Genomic DNA, 19,999 nt, shown 5'->3' with positions numbered 1-19,999 from the left:
ACTTCACAATTAGTACAATAAGTTGATTCCAGAAGAATTCCAAGCACAAGCTTCATGAAAGGGGGAATGCGCAAAAAGGTTCAAGGTAGGTAAAAGAGGGAGGATAGTATAGGAAGGAATTGAAGTACTAAAAAATATACCATAGAGTTATACTTACCAATAGCCCATATACCATATTTATCAAGAATAAGTCAGTCGGCAATCCCTCTCGCCACAGCTCTCAAAGGTGTGCAGAGGAGACTGCTGGATCACATTCAAAACAGTGCATATATACTTTTGGCATACCTCATAGAAACCCCGTACATGGAAAAGTACTAGTTCTGGAGAAGCCAACAGGAAAACCCATATAAGGCACAATTGATTGATTCGAAACTCAGCTCAAGTTATTCCGGGGGTAGGTCAGTAAAGGTGCCTCCCTTTCATTCTGGTGTACGGGAGTACAGGCATGGTGCCTGCAAGAATGTGCTCATCCTTTAAGAAAGACAGATGCGACCTTGAGTTTCCTAAGTTAGAATCAATGGTCTGTTCATAGCCCAGGCCGACCTTTCAGGCTCTCCTCTCTGCAGCATGTCACGTGCTTTCCTAACTAACGAAAGAGGCCCCGGGAAATGAAACCAAGATGGCGTTTGTTCAGTTCGGGCCCGATTCTCAGGATATACATGGGTCGAGTGTATTTACAAGGGGTTTCTATCAAAGTAGCATTAATATATTGGATACAGTAAGACAACATTATATAGTATCGATTTTATATTCCTTCAGACCGCCCTTTTGGCATGATGTAGCCAATATATAATGTGACTGGACTCTTAATCTAAGAACACACCCTCATCTATCTGCATGAGGTCGGTAACCTCCTTTTGCACTAACTGCTTCTCAATTTTTGCCTGTCGTGAAATGGTCAATGAGGAAGTGAGCTTGGTAGCACAATAGGAGCAGCATGCCGGCCCACAATGAAGGCACAGGCAACAACAAATACTACTCCAAGTGCTCCAGCCAGAATCATGAAAAATTTCCAGCCCCAAGTGGAGAGGAGATCCCAGAACCACCCGGTTAAAGACCAAGTACCAGTGTCAGCATGGACTTCTGTAGATAAGCGATGTAATTTCTGAATGGCCAAGTGTATGGTTGGAGCAGAATCTGGAATATATACAGAGCAGGAGCTGCCGATCACGCGGCATGCTCCTCCTCGATCAGCTAGGATGACGTCAAGCACCATCCGATTTTGAAGCGATACAAGCATCGTAGCCTGAAGCTCTACAGTTAGGTTAGTCAAAATCCCAGTAGTGGTTTGAACTACATTTTCCACTACTCTAGAGAGAAGTCTAATGTCTCTGCTAGTAAAAATAGGACCCCATATTGGAAAGAGACCCTTTGCTATATCTACAAACTGCTGAGAAGCAGTATCAGTCTGATCAGTGCCATCAGTGTCAATACTTCTACTAACTCGGTAAGGATCTGAGCTTCGTTTAGTCAGCTGGTGTGTCTTGTGATAATTAGAAGGGGCTATATACACCAGGGGGTAAAGGAAGGACAGGTAACATCTCCCTGCCCAACCTCTGGGAAGCCAAGTATAAGCATTCTCACCGCATACAAAATACACATTAGGTGGAGTTATTAAAGGCGGGGTGCTGCTAGTATGCAAAGTGTAGGTGTAATTACATCTACTATCTCCTACTTTAACATAACCTTTCACTTGTATACAAAAGGAAGCAGTACTATTCAGAATGGGAACTGGCAATGCCTTATCATCAGTAACATTACGATCCTGGAAATGCTGAAAATAATGCGTGGAGTTAAATTGTTCAAAATTTAACATTTCTTCTTTTAGCCAAGTAGCACTTTCATAAGTGGTATACATATTCATACAGGCATCTGGATCTAAATATCCCTCCCCTTGGTTCCCCTGCGCATCAAATCCCTGATGTTGTTCTATATACTTTAAAACAGCTTCATAATCTTTTTCAGTATATCTTGTAGGGTCAGCTACATAATGCAGATAGATGAGAGATAACAACTGAAACCAGGCTTCACAGCTCGCTAAATGGGATAATGGCAAAGAAATGAATAAATCATGGCGATGCATTACGGATGGCAAAAGGCCACATACCCAGCAGTTATTCTTATTCGTAGTGCTATGAGCCTCATGCAACATTTCTATGAACACACTTTTAGCATAGGTTTCCCGATGTCGTTCTTTGTGGGGAGGCAAGGTGTAAAAGAAATGCTCGGGTGGGGTTGCTGTAGTTCCTAATACCTTATTCATAGGGTATTGAAATTCCAAATACATAAACACGCTCATTAAAATTAGCATAATTATAGCAATAGTTATTACAAAAGCTATCTTCACTCTGGTAGCCCAACCAGAAAACATGGGAACATTCTCAAGAAAAGGTCTGGGAGCAAGAGGTCTCTCATCTTCAAGGGAAAATCGGGCAAAGGGATACATTCTAACTAAAAGTCCAAACTAAACTCGGGAAAAGGGTGCAAGCTAACTGCCAGAGGATTTCTTCTCCCTGTGTCCGTCTAGAGTCTCACAGGCAGGCCCTTGTTATTCATCCACAAAAACGATCTTCACTCTAATTTCACCGTTGCAATTTAGGCCCTTTATATAACACTGTCTTTCTTTCTGAACAGAGCAATGTGTCAGTTCCAAGCTCTCAACGGGTTCAGTCCAGTGTCTTGCTCAATACCCCAGAAAAGAACTATCTCCAACCTTACAACTCAAGTCTTTCCCTATCTCCTACAATTCGAAACTGGGGTATCGCGTGGTTTTCGGGGCAGTAAATTGTATCGAAGATGGCCAGGTTGCTCCTGGTCATGGAACAACACAGCAGTAGGGACATTTGGTGCAACACGTTTTTCAGAAGCCTCAGGGGGATCAGCCTTATCACGAGTATCAGAAACTGAGGCTGATTCGTCTCCTTGAGGCATCAACAACCCTTCCTCTTGCCGAATTTCAATGACATCCGAGAAAGGCACAAAACTCAACCTTCGTTCTCCCTCTTGTGTCAGAACTCCGTCTCGGTTCTGCTGATCAGAAGGAAGCGGTAGGGGTATCTTCTTTACATGCGAACCATGTATCCAATGCTTTTTCCCATCCACTTTCACTGCTGTTCGGGTGGCCAGAAGAATCTGGTAGGGACGGCTCCACCTGGGTTCCAGACTCGATTTCCGTTGGTAATTTCGCACTAGGACCCACTGCCCTGGTTCCAAACGATGCCCGGGACCTTCCGGCAGCGGCTGCAGTACTGCTGACACCTGTTGATGAATGGAACGCAGATCTTTAGTTAAAGTGTACAAATAATCTGTCATCATAGGGAATCAAGATCACAGAAGGATCTAGGCCTTGGGACACCCCACACATTGGCTGGCCAACCAAAAACAATCTCATAAGGTGACAGCCCAGCCCGAGAATGGGGGGTTACTCTTATTGACATTAATTCTAGGGGCAGTGCATCAGGCCAACTCAAACCCGTACTCTCCTGTATCTTTGCCATCTTCAATTTCAATATGACATTATATTTCTCAACCAGTCCTGCAGATTGCGGGTGTCGTGCTGCATGAAATTTCTGTTTTATTTGCAACCCTTTACAAATATATTTAACGAGCTCTGCATTGAAATGTACCCCATTGTCAGTCCATATAATTCGGGGCAAACCAAATCGAGGCAGAAACTCCTTAATCAGGGCTTTTGCAGTGGCTGGGGCAGTATTCTCTTTGGTGGGGTATGCTTCAACCCATTTACTAAACGCACAAACCACCACCAACACATACTTAAGATTGTTTACTCTGTCAAATTTAATATAATCCATCTGTAATACTACAAACGGTAAAGAAGGGGGCACAAAATTTCCACTAAGAACCGTCTCTCTCCCACCGGGATTATGTTGTAAACAGACCATGCAGTATTTAACCACATGGGCAGCAGTCTTGGGGATATTCGAGTTATTCCACACTGGGTCCAATAATGCACAAATACCTTTTGCTCCAATGTGGGCAGTGCCATGGGCCATCACTACTACTGCGTACACCAGAGCATTAGGCAATAGCCATCTCTGTCTGTCAGTCAAGTCAATCCAGCAATCATTTTTGTCTAACCGCCCTATTTCCTGTTCCCATTTCAATAATTCATCAGGAGTGGCTTCTTTCTGCAATTCTCTAACACTTTCAATAGTATTATCAAATACTGTAGTCTCCGCCACCCATCGAGTTGCTACACTGGAGAACATCGTGGACGTTTTAGTTTGTGCCGTTTCCTTCGCTACTTGATCGGCAAAGGCATTTCCTTCTCCTGTAGTGTCACTGATTCTCTTGTGAACACTACACTTAATAATAGCCACCTTCTCTGGTAACGTTAGAGCGTTTAAAAATCTTTCAATTAAAGGGCCATGTTATATTCTTTGACCATGAGAGGTAAGAAATCCTCGTTCCCTCCACAGCCGCCCGAAACTATGGGCCACGCCAAAGGCGTACTGGCTGTCTGTAAAAATATTTACTCTTAAACCTTCACTCAGTTCACATGCTCTTAATAATGCTATTAGTTCAGCTGCTTGCGCTGAGAAACCCGAGCGGTCTCTACTACTGTTCTAAGGGTCGTTATAGCATAAGCAGCTGTTGTCGTGCCATCTGGTAACTTGAAACAAGAGCCATCCACATACAACTCCCCTTGTGGGTCAGATAAAGGGGAGTCAGTGAGGTCTACACGTCCCTTTGTTTCTTCTTCAGTCCGAAATATACAATCATGGACATCGTCGTTTTGATCACTCGAAGGGAGGGATAGTAACGTGGCTGGATTCAGAGTGGCACATCTTTTAATTTTAATGTGGGGTGCAAACAGAGTTAATTCATAACCAGTCAATCGTGCACTCGTGAGGTGCTGAGTTTTTGTTTGATTCAATAATATGTCCAGAGCATGCGGTACCATCACTGTGAGATCGGTATTCAAAACAATCCCCTCTGACTGTCTAATGGCCACCGCCACAGCAGCAGTAGCCCTTAAACAGCTAGGAAGGGCTCTGGCAACATTATCCAATACTGCCGAAAAATATGCACAAGGTAGTTGCTTTCCGCCAAAACCCTGGGTTAGCACTGAAAGAGAACAATCGTCCACTTCATGCGCGTAAAGTACAAAAGGTTTTCGGTAGTCCGGAGAACCCAGAACGGGTGCAGAGCAAAGAGCAGTTTTTAAAGAATTAAAAGCATCTTGACATTCATCCGTCCAGGGCAAGGGTTCATGCACATCTTTGGTAACCAGATGTAACAAAGGTTTAGCCAGAAGAGAAAAATTAGGAATCCATTGGCGACAGTAAAAGGTTATGCCTAGAAAAGCACGAACATCACGCTGAGTACGGGGCACCGAGATGTTAGTAATAACAGTTATCCGTTCAGGAGTTAGTCTTCTCCCCGCTTTTGACACTAAATGACCAAGGTAGGTCACTTCCTGTCGACAATACTGAAATTTAGACAAGGACACTTTATTACCATTAGTTGCCAAATGGTGCAATAGTTTAACAGTGGCTTCCCTACAACCGGCCGCCGTATCTGATGCCACAAGAATGTCATCCACATATTGAACAAGAACATTACCAGGAGGGAGGACTAACTCATCTAATACTGCTTTTAGAGCTTGGCTATAAATACTAGGACTCTCAGTATAGCCTTGAGGTGCGCGGCAGAATCTGAAGCTGCGGCCAGATAATGAGAATCCGAAAATATGACGGCTGTCAGGATGTATTGGGATACTGAAGAAAGCATTCTTCAAATCGATTACTGAGAAATACTGTGCAGTAGGGGGAATCATAGTCAAGATAGCAGTGATGTCCGGAACCACAGGGTATTGAGGAATCACTATTTTATTAACCTCTCTAAGGTCAATTACAAAACGATAAGTATCTTTATAATCAGGGTCACCATCTAGAGGGGCCTTTTCCAGAATCGGTAAAATGGGGCTATTACAAATGTTTGCAGCCGTTTCTTCTACCACTCCTTTCTTAAATCACGAATGACATGCAATAAAGCCTGTTCACCTTCGGGCGAAATTCGATATTGGGGAAAACGTGGTAGATGCGTGTTTGGTTTTAAAGTTATGGATACCGGGGATATTTTCAACAATCCGACATCCGTATCCCCCTTTTCCCAAAGAGTGTGGGGTATATCTGAAAATTCAGGAGGGAGAGGTGCATCTTTGACTAAACATTGGGACTTATGTTCAATAGGAGGCTGCAACGTTAGATACACACCATCAGGAGAACAGTAAATACGAGCATGCAGCTTCTTTAATATATCCAATCCCAGCAAGTTTTCGCCACAACTAGAAGTAAGCAAGAATGGTACATCCACAGTAACAAGGCCAATAGTAAAGGGAAGTGGCATTGAAACGGGGCTTACCACGGGGAGTCCTGAAAATCCCACCGATACATTATTTTGCCCAGACAGAGCAGCCCCTGCGACCAGTGTATGAGCAACAGAACTATTCATTGCTCCAGTATCCACCAAAAACTTTTCAGATGTCCCCATCAATTGCCCCTGTACATAAGGCCCCTGTTGGTCAACTGGTACTGATATATGGCCCCTGCTCTGTCCGTGGCTGTCTCATGCATAATTGTTTCCATCATAGCCATCTTCCCGATAATCCTCATTATAGTATTGCCTTCCCTGAAAATCATCGAAATAGTTCTTTCCTGACTCATCGCTGGACCTGTCACCCCGTCTCATACTATTCCGGTCAGTACCTCTTCTTCCTTGTCCTCGATTAAAACCTCCCGTCCGAATAACAATGGACACTGGGCTCGCCAGTGTCCCTCCTGTCTGCAATTGGAACACTGGTTAATCCCTATATTAGGACCCTGACCTCCTCCTCCTCTCATCATTGCTCCCCTTGGGAAGGAGCCCCTTCCTCCCCTCCTACCGTTTTGCCCTCTACTGACTTGCTGCAGCAGTACTCAGGTTTTCAACTCCTTAACCTTTTTATCTGACTTATCCTTGCTCTCATTTTCTCGATGTTCATAATACTGGGCCATGCTAAGAATAACTGAAGGGGTTGAAGTGGTCCAAGTATTTTCAGCAGCCTGTAAACGTGTCTTTATTTCGGGTAACAAATTGGTGACAAATCTATTTACAAATAGCCATATACCACCTTTTGTGGACAAGTCCTGTCCACTGAAGTCAATAAATACTTCCTCAAACCGAGTAAAGAAATCAGATACATTTTCATCCTTCTTTTGGTTGCAGGCCGTTAGCTTATCCCAATCCACCTTTCGTGGGGGAATAGGAGTTTGCATATATGTAATAATTCGAGCGGGTATAGCTAAAATATCATCTTTAGGCTTGTCGCCCATTTTTTGATCTTTGTCCCACATCTTAATTTGATCCCAGGTTCCTCCAAGGTCGGCAGCATGATCTGAATCATGCACCTGTCTCCATATATCTACGGGGATCAAAAGACTGAAAAATAACTCGATGTCAGCTAAAGTCATAACGGCCGAATTTGCGGCTTCTGTCAATTCTTTATAATAAGCCGTGGGTTTTTTTCGAGGGTCAGGAAGTTGGGCTTTTAAGGTAAGAACCTCACTCCGCTTCCAAGGGGTATAGACCCACTGCTCTTGGAAACGTGCCTCTACACGGTGTCTGGTTACCTGGCCCCCTCCATCTAACACTTCAGGAATCTCTGGATAGAAAAGAGGGTGTACTTCTCTCATAGGATACTGTGCCCCTACATCTGGACATTTCCTATTCATTCGGTCCCGATATTGTATCAAAGTCTCAACATTTTGAAATACTTCTTCGACCTGTAATTCAAATTTAAAAGCTCGATCTTTGATATCACATAATATCTGGGGGGGCCAGCCCTTCCTGAAAACATTGCTCCCATAAGGAAATCAGTCTGATTGCCATATGTTCCAATGCTAGTTGTTGCGTAACTGGTTCGAAATCTTTCATAGTACTCCAAATGTCTTCCATAGTATAAATCGGATTCCGCATCCATTGGGATGCTTGAATCACTATAGCCCGTCTTTCTTCAGTTCCTAGGGATGATCGAGTAAAAACTTGTATACCTTCCATCCCTCCCATAGGGCGTCGTGGCGTGACATCTGAAGAAGCAGTGGTCATCCCCATAGGGGTGACCATCGTCCCTCTAGCTGGGGGTGTTAAAAAATACTGGGGACAAGGGAGAGGCGGCGCCCGACCCAGGCAACAAAGTAATCAAGTCTGAGGTAGTTGAACGAAGGGTAGGAGGAGCGGGCAACGGATCAGGAGGGTGTACGGCTACCGCTGCGGTAGCAACTGAAGGCACCGCTGCTCCAACCCTTCCTGTCCGGTCCACTGGGACCGCTGGGTACAAGCCTTGGGGGGCATATGGAGGTGGAGGGCGAACCTCTAATAGTTCTTCTATTTCGTCTTCCGCCTCAGTTCGGGTCACATAACTTTTATCTGTTTGTAATCGAAACTGTCTATCTAATTGCTCAATATTCTTCTCTACTTTTTCTTTTTCATAGGTCACTGCTTTTTGGGTTACAGTCTGTCCTGCTTTAATCTTTCCCAATTGTTCTTCTCGTATTCGCCGTCGCTTCGCCTCCTTTAACCATAAGGTCAAGGAGTCAAACATAGTCTGACGGCTCCTTCTTAAGAACAATTTATTCTGTAAATAATTAATTTTTCTTTCATCAAAAGACCCTGTTAAAGGCCATTGTAATTCTGCATTGTCTTTAGTATATTTATTCCACAGTGTATTAAACAAAATGGGAGAAATACCATGTTTAACATACATATCGAAACTAGGACTGCCTTCAGGAAGAGCAGGCTGTCTTTCTTCCAGACGCCCACTTCTCTGACGGCAGCATCCAAAACACAATTTACTAAAACACAACATTTTTATGAATTCATCAAATCATACCATTCCAACTGAAGTTGCACTTATGGACGCGTCCACTCACCACATACTTCACGTTTCAACTCAAAAACAATTCCATTCACATAACATAACTAAAGTGCATAAGTTCGATCGACAACAATACTCCGGTCATGACTTCACAATTCCATACGACATGTCTTATACTCGAACAGAGCCCGTCGACTCCTGTTCGGGGAACCGATCACCCTGGATTCCAGACCACTAAAAGAATTCACAAAAGAGACAGTCCAAAGACTGCCCTGGGATCATCAGACAGGCGCACCACAAACCCTCTTACAGACTATCCCGTAGTCCTGTGCTGGTTGGGCTGGGCGTTATGGGCGCAACCCCAGACCCCGCGCTTACCCAGTTGCTCCTAGGGGCCTTTCCGAAGAGGGCTCGGCCGAGTGAGCACCCACCGTGCAACACTAAGGCGTCCGATGTTGTCCCAACTAATCACCGAACAAGTCTGTGGGGCATCTGCCCGTGCAGTCACACCACTGCCACGTCAGACCCCCAGATTCCCTGTGGTTCACTAACCACTACATTCCATACTCAGTTAACTGTTCTTCTGAGCCACTTCTCACAAGTGCTCGTTCCAAAATCAACAAAGGATTTACAATACAATTCACTCACCTGGTGCACTCAGGTCTGATTGCGCGTTCTCCACTACCGACTTCTTTTATAGATCAACACGGTCAGCTGTTCCCGGGTTAAGCCCGAAGGACTCCGGCGAAGGGTTATTTAGCAGCTGGGAAAGTCACTGGGTTGAAGAGTGGAATTTTCCTTTTCTACCACAAACTGGTTTCTCAATTAGGATCCTTTTTCAGTCCACCCCCTCGACCAGAACCCCTCCCCGTCCCTCTTCTCCTGCTTACAGGATGGGACAACCCTATTGCGGAGTCCCGGCGGAGTCGCCAACTGAAGTACTAACAAATATACCATAGAGCTATACTTACCAATAGCCCATATACCTTATTTACCAAGAATAAGTCAGTCGGCAATGGAGAAGGTTCAATCGTTTATTTTGCAAAAGCGCCCTATATAGGGGAGCCTCCCTCTCGCCACAGCTCTCAAAGGAGTGCAGAGGAGACTGCTGGATCACATTCAAAACAGTGCATATATACTTTCGGCATACCTCATAGAAACCCCGTACATGGAAAAGTACTAGTTCTGGAGAAGCCAACAGGAAAACCCATATAAGGCACAATTGATTGATTCGAAACTCAGCTCAAGTTATTCCGGGGGTAGGTCAGTAAAGGTGCCTCCCTTTCATTCTGGTATACGGGAGTACAGGCATGGCGCCTGCAAGAATGTGCTCATCCTTTAAGAAACAAGTAATAATAGGGCTGATGCACAGCATTAATGCTAATTATAGTTCAAAGTTTTTTCTCAATTTTTTAGGTGCTCCATAAGTGGCGTCAAGCGTCCCACTACGTCATTTGTAACATGTAATAGTTGTGGGGCCAGTGAACCACTGGTCCCATCCTTATGTGCACACCAATATTCCCCGCAAGAGAAGGAGGATTCACACAGATATTTTAAATGTTCAAAATATTTTGTAGTTTTAATTCACATAAGGTATTTTGTAGAGGTTACACCATCCAGTGTTCAAAGCTTGATTATTTTGTCAACATATCACAGTCCTTTAAGCAAATCCAATGCATTTCAGGCCCAAGTTTTGGCCCTTCATCAGGGAAAGGACACTATAAATGTAAAACATAAAGAAAACAGTCTGTCACTAAATGTATATACGAGTCTATGTTGCGGGGTTTGTGCATGTGGTACTAGGAGGGTGGTGGTATCACGTGTGGAAAATTAGGTGATCACCTTAAGAAAACTTCATGCCCATGTGAAAAATGAAAATAATAATGGTCGTGGCATGTCTCTTACGTGATTCGTAGTTCGGTTTAGAGCGTGATATAACTCTGCGGTTAAAAAAGTGAAAAGCATATTATAATCAAATCGCATGATGGGCGATATTCGGAAAATTAGTTGGCCGGTACGTGGGACTAACCTGAAAGTACTCGAGAGGTTTGATTCGTTTATCTTCTGTTCGTAAACGCCGGTCAACACGGAAGTGCCGGTGGCCGCGTTTAGTGCATGTAATGGGTTCCGATCACGTGATGGATCATAAGTGAAGATAGACTATGTTAGTGGGAAAAACGCGGTTCACAGTAATATGTGTATGAGAATAACTGGGAAAATAGTGTTGCAGAAACTATGATCGCAAAAAAATAAGGGAAAGATATAAGTTGAAAAACTTAAAAAATAGGAGTGGTAGTGTGCGCTATCGGTGATATAGAAAAATGAGCTGGGGAAAGTACGATCCGGTGCGATGAGAGACGGTGGACCCAAGGCTATGTAGGTGTGCTATGGAGTTACAGTTAACGATAAGATGTATAGTACAAGTATATGAGGACAGTTATCAACAAACATAGGTAAATTAAATACAATCATACTAATTAATAAATCCTACATCGTAGTGAAATAACACAGGAGTACTGTGTCGGTATTAGGAGCAGTATTACAGATAACACGAGAGTTCAATTCTGTCATTTAGGCCCATAGGCTTCTGGGTTGACAGTTTATGTATCCAGGTGTTCTCTTTTTGGAGCAGAAATTTCGTATTGTCTCTCCCTTCAATTTTCGGGATACTTTCCAATATAATAAACTTCATTTGGGAAATGTTATGTTTTTGTTCAACGAAATGAGTTGCCACTGATGACTTCATGTTTCTGAGACGAATATTAGACTTATGTTCCGTAAGTCTAATTTTGATTTTGCGTTCTGTCTTGCCCATGTATAGTTTGCCACATGGGCATTTTAAAGCATAGATGACATTGCTTGAATCGCAGGTGGCATTAACTTTAAGTTTGATTTCATGACCTTTCATGGTATGGTTAATTTTATTTCCTTTGATGATGTTGTTACAATTTGCGCAGTTAAGACAAGGTTTGGTGCCTGTGTATTTGATAGTTATTGCAGGTCTATGTTGTACCAGTTCTCCTAGATTAGGTGCCCTGGTGAATGCAAACAATGGTGGTTCCGCAAAGATCTGTTTGAAATCAGGTTCCAAGTTCAATAGTGACCAATGTTGATAGATACTCTTTTTGAATTTGGTGCTGGAAGTGGAATATTTTTAAACTACCACTGTGCGGGTCTGTTGTTTTTTTGGGCTCGGTTGAAGCAGTTGTTTCCTATCTATCTGCGAGATCTTCAATTTGGATTCCTCGATGATATTCTCGGGATATCCTCTGTTGCGAAATTTAATGGCAATTTCTTCAATTCTGAATGTCATTTTTTCTGGGTCTGATGTGATTCTTTTTGCACGTGACATCTGAGAAAAAGGAAGGTATTTTTTTATATTTGGTTCATGAAAACTTGTAAAGTGAAGCATGTTATTTCGATCTGTGGGTTTTGTGAAGAGATCAGTTTCAAAACCGTGTGGGTTAATGGAAACTTTGACGTCCAGAAAGCTAACTGATTTCTCAGATATTTCCCACGTTACTGATCTCTATCAAACCTTGTCTTAACTGCGCAAATTGTAACAACATCATCAAAGGAAATAAAATTAACCATCCCATGAAAGGTCATGAAATCAAACTTAAAGTTAATGCCACCTGCGATTCAAGCAATGTCATCTATGCTTTAAAATGCCCATGTGGCAAACTATACGTGGGCAAGACAGAACGCAAAATCAAAATTAGACTTACGGAACATAAGTCTAATATTCGTCTCAGAAACATGAAGTCATCAGTGGCAACTCATTTCGTTGAACAAAAACATAACATTTCCCAAATGAAGTTTATTATATTGGAAAGTATCCCGAAAATTGAAGGGAGAGACAATACGAAATTTCTGCTCCAAAAAGAGAACACCTGGATACATAAACTGTCAACCCAGAAGCCTATGGGCCTAAATGACAGAATTGAACTCTCGTGTTATCTGTAATACTGCTCCTAATACCGACACAGTACTCCTGTGTTATTTCACTACGATGTACGATTTATTAATTAGTATGATTGTATTTAATTTACCTATATTTGTTGATAACTGTCCTCATATACTTGTACTATACATCTTATCGTTAACTGTAACTCCATAGCACACCTACATAGCCTTGGGTCCACCGTCTCTCATCGCACCGGATCGTACTTTCCCCAGCTCATTTTTCTATATCACCGATAGCGCACACTACCACTCCTATTTTTGAAGTTTTTCAACTTATATCTTTCCCTTATTTTTTTGCGATCATAGTTTCTGCAACACTATTTTCCCAGTTATTCTCATACACATATTACTGTGAACCGCGTTTTTCCCACTAACATAGTCTATCTTCACTTATGATCCATCACGTGATCGGAACCCATTACATGCACTAAACGCGGCCACCGGCACTTCCGTGTTGACCGGCGTTTACGAACAGAAGATAAACGAATCGAACCTCTCGAGTACTTTCAGGTTAGTCCCACGTACCGGCCAACTAATTTTCCGAATATCGCCCATCATGCGATTTGATTATAATATGCTTTTCACTTTTTTAACCGCAGAGTTATATCACGCTCTAAACCGAACTACGAATCACGTAAGAGACATGCCACGACCATTAATATTTTCATTTTTCACATGGGCATGAAGTTTTCTTAAGGTGATCACCTAATTTTCCACACGTGATACCACCACCCTCCTAGTACCACATGCACAAACCCCGCAACATAGACTCGTATATACATTTAGTGACAGACTGTTTTCTTTATGTTTTACATTTATAGTGTCCTTTCCCTGATGAAGGGCCAAAACTTGGGCCCGAAATGCATTGGATTTGCTTAAAGGACTGTGATATGTTTACAAAATAATCAAGCTTTGAACACTGGATGGTGTAACCCCTACAAAATACCTTATGTGAATTAAAACTACAAAATATTTTGAACATTTAAAATATCTGTGTGAATCCTCCATCTCTTGCGGGGAATATTGGTGTGCACATAAGGATGGGACCAGTGGTTCACTGGCCCCACAACTATTACATGTTACAAATGACGTCGTGGGACGCTTGACGCCACTTATGGAGCACCTAAAAAATTGAGAAAAAACATTGAACTATAATTAGCATTTCTGCTGTGCATCAGCCCTATTATTACTTGTATCTTACCCCGTTGTGTCCTCAACAGGACTGACAGCACGCAATCAAATAACAATGAGTAACTTTGAAGAAATTTCAAAAAGTACGGAGGCCAGGGCCTCCACATTTGCATTCAAACCAGATGAAGCGGATCGTATATATGCGCTCATTAGGGAAGAAAATGCACAGGAAACTACGACTCGGTCCAAAGAGCAGCATATAAGGCAATTAATATATCTAACCAAGAGACGAATTAATCAGCAACTACATGCGAGTACCCTTGTGAAATATCACCGCAACCAACGCATACCGAGGGGCCTTAGAATAGCCCTAAAACCATCCCTCTGTAAAAATTCTAAGAAATTCCAGGAAAAATGGTACGAAATACTTAATAAATGTTCACTGGACTTGATTCTCCTTATTATCGAAGAATTATCAGGAATACTTGAAGAGCTCACCACGGAGATTGCCGAAGTTTCAATGGAATTATCCAAAATGTTATCAGAGGAGGAATTAAAGACTATACTAGAAGATATTAAAATACAAATGGACAAACAAACCAATGACATTAATTGAACGCAAGATACGTAAATACATGGGGATACTCTTGATTACAGACTTGGAGAGGTCTACACATGGGCCGAAGTCTACGCTCAAAAAAGAAGAAATAAACCTTACACCTCTCAAACTGAGACTTCATCATCAGATAGTGATACCACCCAAAGAACAAGGAGAACTCAACCAACATCTAAAATTGTGGATAGCACTCAAGCTCAACAACCAACAACTAGTCTACAGACAGAGCCCAATCCTTTTTTAGAACAGGGCCAATCGCAAAAAGGAGACCCCGGAGAGGACAAAACAAAAGAAAAGGAAAAAGAGACAGAACCACCTACAACGAGAAGTGCTACGGGAACGATAAAGGACAAGAAAGGGAAAAAAAACATAAATTAGAACAACTGGTTATTAATATCAGTGACCATCGTTTGACTGACCACGAAACTCAACTATTGCAGAAAGGTACGTCCTTCGTACCCACTACCACGACAAACAGTCTTGAAATTGAAGTAAGCTTTTTTAAGCTTATGCGTAAACTTCGACTACGCCACTTTTTTTAGAATGTATTACCTCAACAAACCATTGAAGAACCGGACCAACTCTTAGGCCTAAGAGCATCCAGTACCTTTCAATCTCCAATCAGTCACAAGACGCTCGACCTATTTGAGAATAGAGTGAAACAAGACCTTGTTAAGATCAAACATTCTAACAGACAATGCAGAAACATCACTCAAAAGGAGCTGGATACCCTAAAAAGGATATCAACCAACAGCCAAATTGTCTGCACCAAAGCTGACAAGGGGGGAGCTCTTGTCATTATGAATAGAAGCATGTATGACGCCAAAGTGATGGAACATATCTCAGATACTACCACTTATATGAAAATGGATAATAACCCCACAGTTGAATTCATGAGGATTCTTCAAAACATTTTGGATAAAGCACTTGAAACAGGCATAATTAACCAAAAGACCAAGAACTTTCTTACAAAACTCAACCCTAAGAGTCCAACACTAAGAATGGTACCCAAGATTCACAAAAACATGATGGATCCTCCCTTGAGACCCATAGTCTCAACATGTGGCAGTCTCCATGAACCAATTGGACAACTTCTGGACAAATATCTCCAACCCACGGTACAAGCCATGAGAACATATATTAAAGACACAACGCATTTCATTTCTACTTTACAAGATGTGACGTTCGAATCTCAAGAGAAATTGATACTCTGCACAGCGGATGTGCGTTCACTCTATACTTCTATACCCCACTCCTTGGGCATAGAAGCTATCGAACAAGCTTTACTGAACACAGATTTGGAAATACCTTTCCAAACATTTTTGATGGAACTTATGATTTTTATACTGTATCACAGTTATTTTAAAAATCAAGATAACTGGTATTTACAACTGATTGGAATGGCCATGGGCAATTCGGCGGCGCCGGCATATGCTAACATCTTTATGCAATATTTTGAAGAAACTCATATTTTTGCTAACAGCAAATGGACAGATAACTTGAAACTTCTAATACGCTACATCGATGACATTTTCATCATATGGAAAAACACTAAGGAAGAACTAGAAAAGGTGCTCACTGAACTTAACCAAGTTGATGAACGGATTCAAGTAACGTGGGAAATATCTGAGAAATCAGTTAGCTTTCTGGACGTCAAAGTTTCTATTAACCCACACGGTTTTGAAACTGATCTCTTCACAAAACCCACAGATCGAAATAACATGCTTCACTTTACAAGTTTTCATGAACCAAATCTAAAAAAATACCTTCCTTTTTCTCAGATGTCACGTGCAAAAAGAATCACATCAGACCCAGAAAAAATGACACTCAGAATTGAAGAAATTGCCATTAAATTTCGCAACAGAGGATATCCCGAGAATATCATCGAGGAATCCAAATTGAAGATCTCGCAGATAGATAGGAAACAACTGCTTCAACCGAGCCCAAAAAAACAACAGACCCGCACAGTGGTAGTTTCAAAATATTCCACTTCCAGCACCAAATTCAAAAAGAGTATCTATCAACATTGGTCACTATTGAACTTGGAACCTGATTTCAAACAGATCTTTGCGGAACCACCATTGTTTGCATTCACCAGGGCACCTAATCTAAGAGAACTGGTACAACATAGACCTACAATAACTATCAAATACACAGGCACCAAACCTTGTCTTAACTGCGCAAATTGTAACAACATCATCAAAGGAAATAAAATTAACCATCCCATGAAAGGTCATGAAATCAAACTTAAAGTTAATGCCACCTGCGATTCAAGCAATGTCATCTATGCTTTAAAATGCCCATGTGGCAAACTATACATGGGCAAGACAGAACGCAAAATCAAAATTAGACTTACGGAACATAAGTCTAATATTCGTCTCAGAAACATGAAGTCATCAGTGGCAACTCATTTCGTTGAACAAAAACATAACATTTCCCAAATGAAGTTTATTATATTGGAAAGTATCCCGAAAATTGAAGGGAGAGACAATACGAAATTTCTGCTCCAAAAAGAGAACACCTGGATACATAAACTGTCAACCCAGAAGCCTATGGGCCTAAATGACAGAATTGAACTCTCGTGTTATCTGTAATACTGCTCCTAATACCGACACAGTACTCCTGTGTTATTTCACTACGATGTACGATTTATTAATTAGTATGATGGTATTTAATTTACCTATGTTTATTGATAACTGTCCTCATATACTTGTACTATACATCTTATCGTTAACTGTAACTCCATAGCACACCTACATAGCCTTGGGTCCACCGTCTCTCATCGCACCGGATCGTACTTTCCCCAGCTCATTTTTCTATATCACCGATAGCGCACACTACCACTCCTATTTTTGAAGTTTTTCAACTTATATCTTTCCCTTATTTTTTTGCGATCATAGTTTCTGCAACACTATTTTCCCAGTTATTCTCATACACATATTACTGTGAACCGTGTTTTTCCCACTAACATAGTCTATCTTCACTTATGATCCATCACGTGATCGGAACCCATTACATGCACTAAACGCGGCCACCGGCACTTCCGTGTTGACCGGCGTTTACGAACAGAAGATAAACGAATCGAACCTCTCAAGTACTTTCAGGTTAGTCCCACGTACCGGCCAACTAATTTTCCGAATATCGCCCATCATGCGATTTGATTATAATATGCTTTTCACTTTTTTAACCGCAGAGTTATATCACGCTCTAAACCGAACTACGAATCACGTAAGAGACATGCCACGACCATTATTATTTTCATTTTTCACATGGGCATGAAGTTTTCTTAAGGTGATCACCTAATTTTCCACACGTGATACCACCACCCTCCTAGTACCACATGCACAAACCCCGCAACATAGACTCGTATATACATTTAGTGACAGACTGTTTTCTTTATGTTTTACATTTATAGTGTCCTTTCCCTGATGAAGGGCCAAAACTTGGGCCCGAAATGTATTGGATTTGCTTAAAGGACTGTGACATGTTGACAAAATAATCAAGCTTTGAACACTGGATGGTGTAACCCCTACAAAATACCTTATGTGAATTAAAACTACAAAATATTTTGAACATTTAAAATATCTGTGTGAATCCTCCATCTCTTGCGGGGAATATTGGTGTGCACATAAGGATGGGACCAGTAGTTTCCTAAGTTAGAATCAATGGTCTGTTCATAGCCCGGGCCGACCTTTCAGGCTCTCCTCTCTGCAGCATGTCACCTGCTATCCTAACTAACGAAGGAGGCCCCGGGAAATTAAACCAAGATGGCGTTTGTTCAGTTCAGGCCCGATTCTCAGGATATACATGGGTCGAGTGTATTTACAAGGGGTTTCTATCAAAGTAGCATTAATATATTGGATACATTAGGACAACATTATATAATATCGATTTTATATTCCTTCAGAATGCCAGGGAGGCAAGGTAAAGTGAAGCTTGGAGCTGGTGTGATTGTTACGTACGCGCTGTAGTCAAAATCGTTCATTCCAACTGGAGCTGGGCAGTGCAGTAAATAAGGCTTACTTGAGGATTGAAGAATGCATTGAGGGACTCGAGAACTTCTCACTCGCACCCCTGGAAGCAGCACTCAACGGTAGCCTACCGGAGTTCAGCAACTAGGATAGCGGATACGGAACTTCTTTCTCTGAAGTGGATGAGGCAGGTTCAAGTAAAGGCTCCGAAGGTGAGTTCACTAGGAATAGCAGGTTCTTAACTCATCATGCCTTGAGGGGAGCTGAGGGAAATGATATCTACGAGAGGGAACAAGTAAGGTATACCCTCCAAGAACTTTAGTAATATTCTTTAAACTATCAGCGAACTACTAGGATTATACGCTTCCCGAATACTTAATCCTCTCTTCAACGAGGGCAAATTGAAGTGCGCAGTGGAATGCACACACTCGAGATCTCGAGTCTCACGAGATTTCGCAATTCTTCCCAACCTATTTACAGAAACTACAGCAAACTTGGCGGCCATCTTAGAACGTTTCTTTTCTCTCCACGTCATTCCACAGATTGACACAGGAGGGTTTTACCAGGACCCTGCAATTCTGACCTTTACTCTTTCCCAAGGTAATGGCATTCGCTTGATTCCTGACAAAGTCCATAACAATGTTCAATCACTGGTCTGCAGCCAGTCAAGAGTATCAGAGGTGCCAAGATTGGTGTGATCAAGCAGGCCTGCCCAGCAAGTCTGCTCAGTGAACCCTGACCCAAACAAGGCTACAGCTGAAGCCCCTATGAAGAAAGGACCAGCACCATAAGGGTTGGAGTGTGCACCGTTTTCTGCCATATAGCTCGAACTGGAATGCAACCAAGATAAGGTTAAACCCTAGGCTTATCCTTCTATGGGGACAGAGATGGCTCAAGTGGACAAAACTGCTGCACAGATTAAGAGATTCTAACAAAGGGCTAAAAAAGACACTGAACCACGTTGGTCCACATGCATCTGCACCTTGCCTATTCCTTGGTTATTCTCTACAGCATTGGAAATTGTAGAGACAGAATCTTGACCAAAGAAAAAGAAGGGCGCTAGGGGAAAAGGGTGTAATTCTTCAATGTTAAGGCAACTGATCACAACCCTGTATTTCACTCTCATTGTGTTGTGTTGTGTTTTATTTAGTCTTGCTTTGTGAGCAAGGTACTTTCGTTTTCTCTTATAAATAAGCACCAGGCTTGAGATTTCTTTATTTTGTCTGCTGGTTGGCTGTTGTGCTCTGAGCACTTGCTACTACCTCCCTGAGAAATCTGTGACTGCTCACCCTCACTATCCTGAGAGTTGGTCTTGGCCCACTTTGCACAGCCATAGTTTGACAGACCCCAGGGTACCAGATCAAACTACCTCAACCACCATGGTTGAGGCCCAGAAGCAGATGTACAAGCCTCTTGCGACACTTTTGCGTCGCCGTT

The sequence above is a fragment of the Lissotriton helveticus genome, chromosome 1_1, assembly GCF_964261635.1.
Source record: "Lissotriton helveticus chromosome 1_1, aLisHel1.1, whole genome shotgun sequence".
NCBI classification, from domain to species: domain Eukaryota; kingdom Metazoa; phylum Chordata; class Amphibia; order Caudata; family Salamandridae; genus Lissotriton; species Lissotriton helveticus.
This window is presented reverse-complemented; position numbering follows the sequence as displayed.